Here is a 13,667-nt window from a genome sequence, read left to right as displayed (position 1 = left end):
GTGCGTGGAATGGGCTGCCGGCGACGGTGGTGGAGGCGGATACATCAGGGCCTTTAAAGAGACTTTTGGATAGGTACATGGAGATAAAAAGAAGAGGCTGGTGGTTAACCCTAGGAGATCTCTAACGTATGTTCATGTTTGGGAGAGCACTGTTGGACGAAGGGCCTGTGTATTATGCTATGGGTTCTCTATGTTTCTCTGATTCTATGTTCTCAGTTCATTCCAAACAGCCAATGCTCACAGCATCCTTTCCTCCCACTATCACTCTGTTACATTTGCTCCCGAGGCCACTGTCTCTACGCTGAGAGGCGGTGACCACAGAGCGATAAAAACATTGTGCAACTCTTCTTGCAGCTCTGGTGGGCCGTTACCCTGGAAACGGAGGAAGTGGCTCACCGAAAATAACCGAAAAGGGAAATAACAAACTCAACATCGTATGCTGCGAGTATAATTTTGAAGAAGGTTAACACTGCAGCCATTTTGAAATGAAGAATCTAAAATTGTAAAGTCTGCTTTTAACATGCTGTATTCAATAATCCTCTGATAGTTCTGCCTAACAAAAAATGACAATAGTTAGCGATCAATAATATATTAACCTCTGCCGGAAATATATCCAGTGACAGCCCCAATCACCATCTGTTGCAACAAACTCCACAGATCGAGCACTCTTTGGCTGGAGAAGTTTCTCTCAGTTTTAAAGGGAAGCTTGATTATTCCGAGGCTGTCCTCTCAGACCCCAGACTCTCCGTCTGATGGAAACATCCTCCACGTGTCCGCTGTCTCCAGGCTGTTCAGTATTCTGTGGGTTTAAATAAGATCCCGTCCACCTCTGTACTTCTGAACTCAATAGAGTACAGGCTCAGAGTCATCAAATGCTTGTCATACGAGCGGTGGTTGATATGTTCGTGGCCCAAGGTAGAAGGAGTCCATTTTAGAAAACCCAGCACGTTCATTTTTCGACATAGTCCCCGCCTACATTTACACGCTCAGTCCAGCGGTCGTGGAGCAAACGGATCCCTTCTTTGCAGAATTCGACAACTTGGACCTCCGGAGTTGGTCGACAGTAAGAGTGATTGATATGTTCATGGCCTAAGGTAGAAGGAGACGAGTTATACAGCTCTCGTTACATGCACATTCAGATCAACTCTTTGAGTGATCATACATAAAGTCATCTCCATCCACCACAGGCCACAGACTTATCAATCACCCCTCGTACAGGAACCCTCTCGTTCCTGAGATTACTCTTGTGAACCACGTGAGCCACAGTTGTACTGAACACATCTGCTTCATTTCCAACGACTGGCAGACAGGAGACAATGAGGGGCGATTTCCAAACACAGTTTGAACACCAAACTCACGGGTCTATTTCTACTGTTGTAAACACGGTACAGCCCGTTTACTCACAGCCTCTCACTGTGAGGGACGGGGTGCTAACTCATCCTCTCCTCGGTATGGCAGTCATTTCTTCCACAGAAACTCCCGAAACAAACATCTGAGCCCAGAACAGAAATACTGGCTCAACACCTCATAAACCCGGGCAGCTTGAACCCCGGGGCCATTGTACTTGGATCTAAAACGGTGATATCCCAGGACCTAACCTCACAGGGTCACACAGCTGAATCTGCCACTCACCGACCCCCGAATCCTCACACATCGTCCCCGCATCTCACACTGGGTGGTGTAATCAGAAATTTCCCCATAGCCAATGCCCGGCACCCCGAGGCTTTTGATTCTTTGTGAAAGGAGGAACATCCAGCCCCCATCTGTGGAAGTATTGACCTGGGTCAAATCCCCGATACTGACAGCTACATGGGCCCAATGTCTCCCAGGGTTACAGCTCAAGCAGCAACTCGCCCAGGACTCCTTGTTGCCAGTAATATGCTGCAGTGTCTCGGCCATTCAGACTGCAAACACCAACACTCCGACATCAGCCTGTGTCAGAACGGGGACCTGATGAACCTCTGACCGGGCCAGAGATCGGGCTGGAAAACCTGGGCGCGGGGCAACAGCAGGCGGGTATAATGTCTCCACCAGATAAACTGAGCACATTTTATCATTATGCTATTGTTAAATGTGATCTTGCCCAGCACAGTTGCCCGTCACACTTCCTGCAGGCTAATAGGAAGAAAACATTTTAAATGTAAAATTGAAAGTCATGTGTTGGAAACCCGGTACATCAGATTGGATGTGTGGAAAGAGAAACTGTGGAAGACCCAGTATCTGAACCGGGACTGTCCAAGACGCTGCCCGATCTGCTGAAGATTTCCACCATTTTCTCTTTTTACTTTAAATGATGCACAACTATTAACTGATTACACGATATTTGTGACGGTCAGAACAAATTAGCACAAATGTAATACCAATATTCATTAGTTTTCTCTTCAATCCAATACAGGGATAATGCAGTCAATGCTCACAACATCCATCCCACCCCACTATCAATCTGTATTCTCTGCTTCCAACCCTCCTTCCGACAACGATTAATACATCAGACATTTTAACTTTCAAGCGAAAATCGCAATGGCTGTCTTTAACTTATTACATGCTGTATTCAATAAACCCTCCAGTAGTTCCAGGTACAAACACCGATTTCAGTATCAACTCAGTGAGTCAAAAATACGTCATAATGAAGACAACGTCAGAAGAGAGATTGTTGATATATAATCGTTGATGGGATACAGGCTGGACAGATGTTGACCAAGATGGTGTGTATATATATATATATATATATATCTTTGAGGTGGTGGGATACAGGCTGGACAATGGTTGACCAAGATAGTTACACTTACATCCTTCATATACATGAGTAAAAACCTTTACGTTTCCGTCTAAATATGCAATGTGCAATTTATAGTACTTTATAATAAATAGTATGTTCAACAATAGAACATAAAATACGATTTTGTCAGCATGAATTAATCATTCTCATAGGCTGGTGGAAGAAGCTGTCCCGGATCCTGTTGATGTCCTGGCTTTCATGTTGTGGAAACACGAGGAAATCTGCAAATGCTGGAAATTCAAACAGCACACACAAAATGCTGGTGGAACACAAGCAGGCCAGACAGCATCTATAAGAAGAAGCACTGTCGACGTTTCGGGCGGAGACCCTTCGTCAGGACTAACTGAAAGGAAAGATAGTAAGAGATTTAAAAGTAGTGAGGGGAGGGGGAACTGCGAAACAATAGGAGATGAAGCTAAGAGCTGGAAAGGTGATTGGTAAAAGTGATACCGAGCTGAAAGGATCATGTTTTCGGGAGGCCTAGGGAGAAAGAAAGGAGTGGGGGGAACACCAGAGGGAGATGGAGAACAGGCAAACATCTAAATATGTCAGGGATGGGGTAAGAAGGGGAGGAGGGGCATTACCGGAAGTTAGAGAAGTCAATGCTCATGCCATCAGATTGGAGGCTACCCAGCCGGTATATAAGGTGTTGTTCCTCCAACCTGAGTTTAGATTCATTTTGACAGTAGAGGAGGCCATGGATAGACATATCAGAGTGGGAATGGGACGTGGAATTAAAATGTGTGGTCACTGGGAGATCCTGCTTTCTCTGGCGGACCGAGCGCAAGTGTTCTGCGAAACGGTCTCCCAGTCTGCGTCGGGTCTCGCCAATATATAAAAGGCCACACCGGGAGCACCGGACGCAGTATACCACACCAGCCGACTCACAGGTGAAGTGTCGCCTCACCTGGAAGGACTATCTGGGGCCCTGAATGTTGGTGAGGGAGGAAGTGTAAGGGCAGGTGTAGTACTTGTTCCGTTTATAAGGATAAATGCCAGGAGGGAGATCGGCGGGAAGGGATGAGGGTACGAATGGACAAGTGAGTCGCGTAGGGAGCAATCCCTGCAAAAAGTAGAAAGTGGGGGGGGGAAGGAAAGATGTGTTTGGTACTGGGATCCCGTTGGAGGTGGCAGAAGTTACGAAGAATTATACGTTGGACCTGGAGGCTGGTGGCGTGGTAGGTGAGGACGAGGAGAGCCCTATCCCGAGTGGGGTGGCGGGTGTATGGGGTGAGGGCTGATGTGCGGGAAATGGGAGAGATGCGTTTGAGAGCAGAGTTGATGGTGGAAGAAGGGAAGCCCCTTTGTGTAAAAAAGGAAGACCTCTCCTTCATCCTGGAATGAAAAGCCTCATCCTGAGAGCAGATGCGGCGGAGACGGAAGGATTGTGAGAAGGAGATAGTATTTTTGCAAGAGACAGGGTGGGAAGAGGAATAGTCCATGTAGCCTTGACAGTCTGTAGGCCTATAGTAGATATCAGCAGATCAAGAAAGGGGACGGAGGTGTCGGAAATGAATCAGGTAAATTTGAGGGCAGGGTGAAAGTTGGAGGCAAAGTTAATGAATTCAACGAGCTCAGCATGCGTGCAGGAGGCAGACCCAATGCAGTCGTCGATGTAGCAAAGGAAAAGTGGGGGATGGACACACGTATAGACTTGGAACATGGACTGTTCCACAAAGCCAACAAAAAGGCAGGCATAACTGGAACCCATGCGGGTGCCCATGGCGACACCGTTGGTTTGGCGGAAGTGGGAGGAGCCAAAGGAGAAACTACACTGGACGTCCATGGTTCCTCCGGCAGTTTGTTCTGGTCTGGATAACCCGTGTTAGTATGGAGAGCGGGATTTTACACCATATTCCAGGTACAATCTCAACAAAACCCAAATAATTGTTACGGTAATTACTACACTTAAACACAAGAAAGCTTGCAGACACTGGAAATTCAAAGCAATACACGCAAAATGCTGAAGGAATTCAGCACAACAGGCTGTATCTAAGGAAAAGAGTAGACCGTTCGTCATTTTGGGCAAAGAGCCTTCTTCATTACTGATGCGGGAGGGGGAAGATATCTGAATGAATAGGTAAGTGAGGCGTAAGAGGCGAGCTAGCAGGTGATAGGTGGTTAAGGGCTGAAGATGAAAGAATCGGAGAGTTGTCAATAGGAGAAAGGGATGGAGGGGACCTGGGAGCAATAACAAGCTGGTGAGCAGAAATGAAAGTTCAGAGTAGGGAATAGAGAAGGTTTTTGGTGTGGGGGGGATTTGTTTAGTGGAAGGAGAATTCAATATTCATACAATCAGGTTGGAGGGTACCCAGATGGAATATAAGGTGTTGCTCCTCCACCCTGAGGACGGTTTCCTCTTGGCACAAGAGGATGCCATTGATCGAGATATCTGAATGGGAATCAGAATTAAAATGCAAACACAAGGAAATCTGCAGATGCTGGAAATTCAAACAACACACACAAAATGCTGGTGGAACACAGCAGGCCGGGCAGCATCTATAGGGAGCAGAGCGGTCGACGTTTCGGGCCGAGACACTTCGTCAGGACTAACTGAAAGGAACGATAGTAATATATCCCGTAGTGAAACAGTAAGAAGATGCTTTTAATATAAAATTGAAAATAAATCACTGGAAACTCAGTGCAGGATTTTGCCTTTATGTCAGCAAAATGTGCAATATGTCAGCACACATATTGGCTGACTGCAAGATGTTTGTGGCGTCCTGAAGAGATTTGCATAAATGCAATCCCAACATTCATTCGTTATCTCTTTATTCCAATATAAACATCATATTTTCCATACAGTGAATGCTGAAGGCATCCTCGCATCCACACTGCCTCCTGAAGTCACTGTCTCTCCGCTGAAGGGCAGTGACCAGAGAGCCATAAAAATGTTCAATACTCCTTGCAGCTGTGGTGGGCTGTTACTCTGGTGATGGAGGAAGCGGCTGAGCAGAACTAAAGGAAAATAGGAAATAAGGAACTCGACCTCACATGCTCTGAGTTTCATTATGACAAACATGAATACTGGCCTCTCAGCCATTTTGTAATGGGGAAGCTAAAATTCCAGTGGTTGTTTTAATCCTGCTGCGAGGTGTATCCATTAAATCTGTTGGTATTTCCATCTCTACAGAACCTCCAGCAGTGCGGAAGCTGTTCCAAAAACAAAACACTTTGTTGGATGCGGTGCGGCCTATCTGCTTCAAATGGCAACTATCGGATATTTACAAAGTATATCACATGGTGAAAACCATAAAGTGTACTTCTTTGTTCAATTAAGTGGCTAAAATTCCATCATGTTCTTGTGACTGCCAATAGCTTATATCTATGATCAATTCCAGGCATTGATTCATGTTCAATTCAGATCCTGCTACTGGACAGAATGACGGAAGGGAAGGTCTGCAGAAACAGCTGAATATATTGAGATTGTAACCTCAGTTACTAGACTCCCCTACTGTTGAATACATCTTGTTCCTATCCGCTCCATCCGGACCTCAGGATTTCATGGAGGTTCCTGTTCCCACAGTCATCACCCCTCCATTGAGATCAGGCCCAGAAACACCAGATGCTCCTCATACATAAAACCTTTTCAATCTAGAATCACTCTTGTGAACTTTGTAAACAACAACTGTAATGAGCACATTCCCTCGGATACAGAGAGTTTGCCGGGGGAATAATTTATTGAGCCTCATGTACTGTTTCGTAGTGCCCAATTAATTGTCAAAAAAGAACATTGTGCCATCTAGTCAAGGAACCGAAAGGGATGGGGTAGATCTTCAATGATTTTTGAATGCCTATATTTACCTGGGAGACAGATACAGAGACTATAGAAATCGGGAAAAGCTAGTCTTGCTATAGATTGTATGCAGATTACAGAACAGGTGCTTACTGAATTAGAATGGACAAATCCCCCGGGCCTGACAAGTTGTTCCCTTGGACCTTGTGGGAGGCCAGTGCAGAAACTGCTCGAACACTGTCAGAGACAAATAAAATGCACAGAGCTATAGCTGATATTGAGGTGGTGGGATACAGTCTGGACAGAGTTTGAAAAAGATGGTTGATACATATCATTGAGCTGGTGGGATACAGACTGGACAGAGGTTGAAAAGATGGTTGATACATATCATTGAGCTGGTGGGATACAGACTGGACAGAGGTTGAAAAAGATTGTTGATATATTTCATTGATGTGGAGGGAAATATATTGGACTGAGGGTGGACAAGATGGTTGATATGTATCATTAACTTGAAGAGATACAGGCCGAGTCGGCGGTGAAGAAGGCAAATGCGATCGTTGCAATCAATTCAAGAGGATTGTAATATAAAAGGAAGGATGTGCCGTTGAGAATTTATGAAGTCCTGATGAGGCAACACATAGAAACATAGAAAGATAGAAAAGTTACAGCACAATACATCCTGAGCTTCCTGTAGAAGTAGTAGAGGCCAGTTCAGTTGTGTCATTTAAGGTAAAATTGGATAGGTATATGGACAGGAAAGGAGTGGAGGGTTATGGGCTGAGTGCGGGTAGGTGGGACTAGGTGAGATTAAGGGTTCGGCACGGACTAGGAGGGCCAAGATGGCCTGTTTCCGTGCTGTGATTGTTATATGGTTATATGGTTATGGTTAATACAGGCCCTTCGGCCCACGAAGCTGTGCCCAACATGTACCTTCGAAAGACCTGGGCTTCACCAAAAGTCCTCTATTTTCCTGAGCTCCATGTCCCCCTGCAGGAGTCTCTTAAATAACCGTATCGTTTCCTCGTCCACAACCGCTGCCGGCAGCTCATTCCACGCGCTCACCACCGTGCAAAAACTTACCCCTGACATCTCTTCTGTACCCACTTCCAAGCACCTTAAAACTATGTTCTCTCGTTCCAGCCGTTTCAGCCCTGGGGAAAAGCCTCTTACTATTCACACGATCAAGGCCTCTCTTTATCTTGTACACGTCTATCAGGGCACCTCTCGTCCTCCATCGCTCCGAGGAGAAAAGGCCGAGTTCACTCAAGCTATTCTCATAAGGCACGCTCCCCAATCCAAGCATCATCCTTGCAAATCTCCTCTGCACCCTTTCTGTGGTTTCCACGTACTTCCCTTAGTGACGCGATCAAAACTGAGCACAGTACTCCAAGTGGATCTGACCAGGGTCCTATAGAGCTGTAACATTACCTCTCGGCTCCTAAACTCAATTCCACGATTAATGAAGGCCAATACACTGCAGGCCTTCTGAATCACAAAGTCAACCTGCGTTGCAGCTTTGAGTGTCCTATGGACTCGGATCCCAAGATCCCGCTGATCTAGCACACTGCCAAGAGTCTTACTATTAATGCAAAATTCTGCCATCATATTTGACCTACTAAAATGAAACACCTCGCACTTTTCTGGGTTGAACTCCATCTGCCAGATCTCAGCCCAGTTTTGCATCCTATCCAAATCCCGTTGTAACCTCTGACAGCACTGCACACTATCCATAACACACCCAACCTTTGTGTCATCAGCACATTTGCTAATCTATCCCTCTAATTCCTCACCAAGGTCATTTATAAAAATCACAAAGAGTAGGTGTCCCAGAACGGATCCCTGAGGCACACCACTGTCACCGGCCTCCATGTGGAATATGACCCGTCTACAACCACTCTTTGCCTCCTGTGGGCAAGCCACTTCTGGACCCACAAAGCCATGTCCCCTTGGATCCCACGCCATCTTACTTTCTCATTACGCCTTGCATGGGTACCTTATCAAATGTTTTTTTAAAATCCATACATACTACATCTGCGGCAAAGCCTCTACAGATTCAGCACTTTCCTTTTGAAGTTAAGAGGCCTAAACCTGCTCAGAACACTCCAAGTGCTTCATAAAGTTTCAACATGACATCCTTGCTTTTATATTCTATTCCTCTTGGGATGAATGCGAACATCGCATTTGCCTTCCTCATCACAGACTCAACCTGCAAATTCACCTTTAGGGAATCCTGCACAATGATCCCCAAGTCCGTTGGCACCATAGTTTTCTTTTGTATTTAGAAAATAACTAAGACTTTCATTTCGTCTACCGAACTGCACGACTATACACTTCTCCAAACTGTATTCCATTCCTTTGCCCATTTTCCTAATCTGTCAATGACCTTCTGTAGCCTTTCTAATTCCTCGAAACCTCATGCACCTCGAACTATCTTCATACTATCTGCAAACATTGCAACAAAGCCATCAATTCCATTGTCCAAATCATTAACATATGACGTAAAAGAATCGGTCCCAAAACAGACACTGTGGAGTATCACTGGTCACTGGGAGCAATCCAGAAAATGATTATTTTATTCCCAGGCTTTGCCCCTTTCCAACCAACCACTGCTTTATCCACGTCAGAATCTTTCTTGTAATACTATGATCTCGTAGCTTGTTAAGCAACCTTATGTGTGGCAGCGTAACAAAGACTTTCTGAAAATCCAAATGCACAGCATCAACCGATTCACCTTTGTCTATCAGGCTTATTATTTCTTCAAAGATTTGTCAGGCATGATTTTCCCTTGAGGAATCATGCCCTCTACGGCCTATTTTATGACGGGTCTCCAAGTACCCTGAGACGACATCCTTAATCATCGGCTCCTATACCTTCCTAAACACTGAGGTCAGACAAACGGACAGATGGGTTCTCTTCGTTCCCATTCCTTTCTTGAAGAGTGAAGTAACATTTGCAATTTTCCAGTCTCTCAGAACCATTACAGAAGCTAGTGATTCTTGAAAGAACTTTATTGATGTCTCACGATCTCTTCAGCCACCACTTTTAAAATTCTTGTGTACACGCCACCTAGTCCAGGTGACATATCTAAATTCAGACCTTTGAGTTTCCCAAGAAACCTCTCTCTAGTTATGTTAACTTCACACATTTAATGCCCCCGACACCTGGAGCTTCCAATATACTGCTGGTGTCTTCCTCCATGAAGGCTGGTGAAAAATACTTATTCAGTTCGGCCGCCATTCCTGTCCCCATTTACTCCCTCTCCAGTGTCGTTTTCCAGCGTTCTGATATCCAGCCGTGCTTCTCTGTTACACTTTATGTATCTGAAGAAACGTTCAGTAACATCTTTACTATTATAGGTTCGTTTTCTTTGGTGGTTCACCTTTACCTTCTTAATGACTTATTGTTGCCTTTTGTTTTCTGTTTGTTTTAACAACATTACCAATCCTCCAGCTTCCCACAAATTGCTGCTCTGTTACCATCCCTGCGAGTGACCGTTTCCCATCAATTCTGGCCAATTCCCCTCTCCTGCCTCGGTAATTCCCTGTACACCACTGTAATACTGGTACTTCTGTAATACTGATACCTCTGCCTTTAGCTTCTCCTTCTGGAGTTTCTGTTTGACTCCCACTAGCTGAGAGACAGGGGACAGTGAGAGGGACTTTCCAAACACGGATTGAACACTAAACCCCGGTCCATGCTTACTGCTGCAAACACGGAGCAGCCCATTAACTCACAGCGTCTCACTGCGAGGGAAGGAGAGGTAACTCGTTCTCTTCTTTGCTTCCAAAGGAACTCCAGAACTAAACAGCTGAGCACAGAACATTAATACTAACTCATCACTTCATCCGCCCGGGCAGCTTGACCGACAGGTCCATTTTATATGGGTCAAAACCTGGACCCAAGAGATTCGCAGATCGTCGCACGTCTCACGTAGAATTCCCCGCAGCCCATGCCCATCTGTCCGAAACGTTTGCTTTATTGGGGAAAGAGGAACGCCCAGTGCCATCTGTAGTAGCAATAAGCTCAGACGAACACCAAACACTACAAATACTATATTCCTGGAGTCCCCATCCCAGGATGATAACCTTGGCCCAGGACTCTTTGCTGCCGCTGACGTAATTCGGTGTCTCAGCTATGCCCAGTTCACAAACTAAAACTCCTGAACCAACCCATGACGGAATAGTAGCCGGTGGAAGCTTTGTCTGGACGGGGATCGGGGTTGAATTCCAGGCCTTGGGTCACAGCGCGGACGCGGATACCTTTCAGCAGGTAAACTGAAAACACTTGTCGATTATTTTATTGTTGAGTGGAGGAAGCATATTTGCCTTTTCTATCGATGCATAAATATTGACTGATTGCAAGATGTTTGTGGCAGCCTAAAATGATTTCCACAAATGCAATCCCAACATTCATTACTCATCTCTTCATTCCAACACAGGCATCATATATTCCATACAGTAAGTGCTCAAAGCATCCTGGAATCCACCCCTGTTTCTGAGGCTACTGTGTCTGCACAGTGATCACAGTGCGATAAAATGTCCAACCCTCCTTGAACCCTACTAACCGAGCAAGAGGCCCACCAGAAGTAAATGAAAAAGGAAGTAACAGTCTGAGACTCACATTTTTGAGTTTCCTTATGACCACAATGAATATTGAACACTCAGCAATGTTGTAATGTTGAAATCAAAATGCCAGTATCCAGTAAATCTGCTGTTAGCTCCTTCTCCACAACACTTGCAGCAGTGCTGAGGCTGGTCATTAAATACGGTCAGTCTGCTTCAAAAGTCGGTTATCTGTTATTTACAAAATACATTACAGAACACATTGTGGTGATATTCATGAAGTTTCCTTCTTTGCTTAGTTAAGCGATTAAAAATTCTGACAAATTGTTGTAGCTTTGAATAACGTAAAAGTACAGTTGACAATACAGGCAACATTCTGACCCAACTACTGGATAGAATGGTGGAGGAGAAGGCTTGTAGATACATCTCAATGGTTTGTGAGGTTGTTTTCTCTGTTTCAAGACACCTCTCTTGATGAAAACATCTTTATCCGTCCACTCTATGGAGTCGTCAGTATTTGCTACGTTTCAATGAGTTTCCCTCCGCTAGCGTGCCCCATCATCCATTTGAGAACAGACCCAGGGACAGCAAATGCTTCACTTACATTAAGAAATCATTATTATAGACAACTACTGTAATGAGCACATTTCCACGAGTAATAAAATATTTGGTGGCAGTATATTTATTTGAGAAAACCTATTGTTTCCCTACTGCCACATTAACTGGACAAACGAACTTCTGACGATCAGCGTGCTTAGCAAAAACAATGGGGGAGATCTTCAATGATTGATCTGGGTGTGCATGTACTTGAGAGACAGAAATAGAGACGATAGAAATGAAGAAACGTTCGGCAGGTCATGGATTGTATCCAGTTTACGGAATATGTGCTTGCTCTCTTGAAGTGAGGAGAGATGGATAAATCTCCAGGGCCTGACAACATATTCCCTGGAAGCATTTGGGACGCTAGTATTGAAACTGCGTGAATGCTAGCAGAGACATATAAAATGGTCATAGCTACAGATGATGTGCCAGCCGACCAGAAGAGAGCTAAATTTTCTCATTTGTGTGGGAAAAGTTCGGTAATAGAACATAGAACAATACAGCACTGTAAAGGCTATTCGGCCCACAATGTTGTGCCGACCCTTAAGCCCTGCCTCCCATATAACCCTTCACTTCAAATTCCTTCATATACCTGTCCAATCGACTCGTAAATTTCACTAGTGTTTCTGCCTCCACCACTGAATCAGGCAGTGCATTCCACGTACCAACCGCTCTGAGTAAAAAAACCTTCCTCTAATATCCACCTTGAATTTTCCTCCCATTACCTTAAAGCCATGTCCTATTGTATGAGCAGTGGTGCCCTGGGGAAGAGACGCTGGCTGACCACTCTATCTATTCCTCTTAATAACTTGTATAACTCTATCATGTCCACTGTCATCCTCCTTCTCTCTAGAGACTAAAGCCCTAGCTCCCTCAATCTCTGATCATAATGCATACTCTCTAAACCGGGCAACATCCTAGAAAATCTCCTCTGTACCCTTTCCAATATTTCTACATGCTTCCTATGGTGAGGCGACCTGAACTGGACACAGTACTCCAAGTGTGGCCTAACCAGAGTTTTATCGGGCTGCATCATTACCTCACGACTCTTAAACCCTCCACTTATGAAAGCTAACACTCCATACGCTTTCTTAACTACCCTCTCTACCTGTGAGGCATCTTTCAGGGATTTGTAGACAGGACATCTTTGTACTCCGCCTTGGAGTTTGTCGTTCCAAAGTGTACCACCTCACACTTCTCCGGGTTGAACTCCATCTGCCACTTCTCAGCCTACTTCTGCATCCTATCAATGTCTCTCTGCAATCTTCAACAATCCTCTACACTATCCCCAACACCTCGATTTCTCTATTATATCCATCCCATAAAACAAATTGTCCCAATGCACTCCTTCAAAATACTTGTGCATCTCATCAAAGTTAACCTTTCTCCAATCAAAAATCTCAACCCTGGTTCCAGTCCTATCCTTCTCCATAATTATATTGAGACTAATGGCATTGTGATCTCTGGACCCGAAGTGCTCCCCAAACACATACCTCCGTCACCTGACCTATCTCATCAGTTGAAATATTCAACACATTAATTCCCCAGGAATATTCTCAACAGTGTAGATATGTTTAAAGTCGTTTCACAGTGCTTTGTCCAATGCCCGACAGTTTCCCTATCGCAGATCTTTCGTAACCACAACAACACACAAGATGCTGGAGGTACTCAGCAGTTTAGGCAGCATCTATGGAACTGAAAAATAAACCGATATTTCGGGCTGAAACACGTAGTGGAATTAGAAAAGGAATGAGGAAGAGGCCCGATCATTGATTTGGAAGATACGGGTTGTTGTTCTGCTTGACTCTTAGCTCAATGTCTGCGTGCAAGCAGATGCTGGTTCGCTTACATTTCTCAGAACATGGCGCGGCCTTTATGCTGAAACCAGATCTTATCAGCAATTCACCCTTATGCGGGTGTGGAAAAAAAAGTCACATCAAAATTGTATTTTACTCTTTCTGCTGCAAGGTAATGCCATAGAATCTTTAAC

The sequence above is a fragment of the Hypanus sabinus genome, unplaced genomic scaffold, assembly GCF_030144855.1.
Source record: "Hypanus sabinus isolate sHypSab1 unplaced genomic scaffold, sHypSab1.hap1 scaffold_1752, whole genome shotgun sequence".
Lineage (NCBI taxonomy): Eukaryota > Metazoa > Chordata > Chondrichthyes > Myliobatiformes > Dasyatidae > Hypanus > Hypanus sabinus.
The sequence above is the reverse complement of the archived record's forward strand: the minus strand, read 5'-3'. Positions refer to the sequence as shown.